Source organism: Vigna unguiculata, unplaced genomic scaffold (genome assembly GCF_037176805.1).
Source record: "Vigna unguiculata cultivar grain cowpea cultivar isolate G323 ecotype 2 unplaced genomic scaffold, ASM3717680v1 ptg000048l_ERROPOS388272, whole genome shotgun sequence".
Taxonomy (NCBI): Eukaryota; Viridiplantae; Streptophyta; class Magnoliopsida; order Fabales; family Fabaceae; genus Vigna; species Vigna unguiculata.
The window spans coordinates 37,501-40,000 of record NW_028196690.1 but is presented as its reverse complement, the minus strand read 5'-3'; positions in this window follow the sequence as shown (position 1 = coordinate 40,000).

The following is a 2,500-nucleotide window of genomic DNA, read 5'->3' as shown; positions in this document are numbered from 1 at the left end:
TTTGAGTTGGTTGGGTTTTGCACATGGGCAAGGTTGGCGGTGCACCACGGCATAGCTAAATGGCTTGGTGGGGAGTTTTGTGAAAAAATGAAATTCGTGGTTTTTGAGATGTGAGGGTTGGAAAGGCCTCCAAATGCCCCCAAATGAATACCATGAAATTCTTGGTGCACGAAAGTTTTGAGTTCGGAGGGTTTTGCACATGGCCAATGTTGGCGGTGCACCGCGGCATAGCTAGAAGGCTTGGTGGGGAGTTTTGTGAAAAAATGAAATTCGTGGTTTTTGAGATGTGAGGGTTGGAAAGGCCTCCAAATGTCCCCAAATGAATACCATGAAATTCTTGGTGCACGAAAGTTTTGAGTTCGGAGGGTTTTGCACATGGCCAATGTTGGCGGTGCACCGCGGCATAGCTAGAAGGCTTGGTGGGGAGTTTTGTGAAAAAATGAAATTCGTGGTTTTTGAGATGTGAGGGTTGGAAAGGCCTCCAAATGTCCCCAAATGAGTACTGTAAAAGTGTTGGTGCACAAAAGTTTTGAATTGGATGCATTTTGCACTTGGCCAAGTTGGTCGGTGCACCGCGACTAGATAGCTTGGTGCCAAAATTTGTCAAATTTAAGACCTTGGCCAAACTGAATGAAATTTTGTGGGGAGGTTCCTGATATTGTTTAGTGGTGGACTGGAAAAAATGAGGTCGAAATTCGAAGTCTACATGTGCTTTTCTATTTTTCCCGATTTTACACATACCCGGTAAGTAAAAAAAATAAAAAAAATAGTTCCCCTTGGAGAAAAATTATGAAATTTGGTGAGCAAGGAGATACCATTATTCTACGAATTACTGCAAAAAATCGCATCAAAATTCGAAGTGTAGCCCGAGATATGGACTTATGTCTGCTCAAAAAAAGTGTATCTACTTGTACAATTTTGCCTTTTGCATATTAACCTCTTATAGGGGGGGAGTGCTCCTTGAGCCGGCCAGCTCCACACTGGCAGGTTTTAAAGGGAGCTTGATGAGGCCTCCCCCCTCACGTGGTGCGTGCGTTAGCATGTTTATCATGGCACAACTAGCCTCTTCATAGTTGTTGAGCTTTATTAATACCAACACACGGTCGTCACTGATCGTTGGTTAGTTCGGCAGCTAGTCCCTCGGATATTGTGGAAAGTTATTTTCATGCCTAGCGATGCTTGACCATGCGTCACTTGATGTTTCCATTTGCTTGCTTGCCCATGGTAGGTGGGGGGTGGACCGTCTTGTGGTGTGGTGTCTTGCGAACGTGAGGGTGTGTGAGTTGTAATCGAGATGCACTTGCTGGCTGGCTCCATGCCTTGCGTATCGAACGGTCAAGCATGCATCTCTTCCATTTTCACCCGTTGCCTTGGGTGATATTGGTTGATCAGTCCCTGTGTTGCCTACCCACTAGACGGTACTTCTGTGGTTGCTTCGAATTCTATCTTTCCATCACGAAGAGGTGTTGGAGGATCCTAATGTCACGCACGTGTTCCATCTAGTGAAACATCTCAGTGATGCACGTGTTGTGGCTAGTTCTTTTGGATGCGGTGCATTATATGAACTCGGGTTTACTTTAGCGACCCAGTTAACATAATTCGGTTGTGTCCCTTGATTGAGACGTTGTCCTTGAACTTGTTGTGAGCAATATCGTTCTTCCACAACCCGTCGTCTTGAGTGCGATGGAAGGCAAATAAGATGTGCTTTGGCATGTCATGCACGTACTCGATTGCGGGAAGTGTGAGAAAGTGTTGTTGACAACCCGTGGGAAATGGAATGTGGCAAATCGTGATGAGCTCTTCGTGGATCTGCGAAGAAGACGACCTTTGGGCCTGTTGGAAACGAGGGAGGCGATGTTGAACTGCGAAGAAGATGGACTTTTGGGTTGTTTGAATCAATGGGAGGCCACGCGAGAACTCCGAATACTATGGACTCTTGGGTTGTTGGAAGCAACGGGAGGCCCTGCTAGAACTCCGAATACTACGGACTCTTGGGTTGTTGGAAGCAAGGGGAGGCCCCGCTAGAACTCCGAATACTATGGACTCTTGGGTTGTTGGAAGCAAGGGGAGGTCCCGCTAGAACTCCGAATACTACGGACTCTTGGGTTGTTGGAAGCAAGGGGAGGCCCCGCTAGAACTCCGAATACTATGGACTCTTGGGTTGTTGGAAGCAAGGGGAGGCCCCGCTAGAACTCCGAATACTATGGACTCTTGGGTTGTTGGCAACGACAACTTGGGGGGATGACACTGGAAAAGAGTGAACTAGGCCAAACTGCGAACAAGGCAACTTGGGGGGATGACACTGGAAAAGAGTGAACTAGGCCAAACTGCGAACAAGGCAACTTGGGGGGATGATGCTGGAAAAGAGTGAACTAGACCGAACTGCGAACAAGGCAACTTGGGGGGATGACGCTGGAAAAGAGTGAACTAGGCCGAACTGCGAACAAGACAACTTGGGGGGATGATGCTGGAAAAGAGTGAACTAGGCCGAACTGCGCCC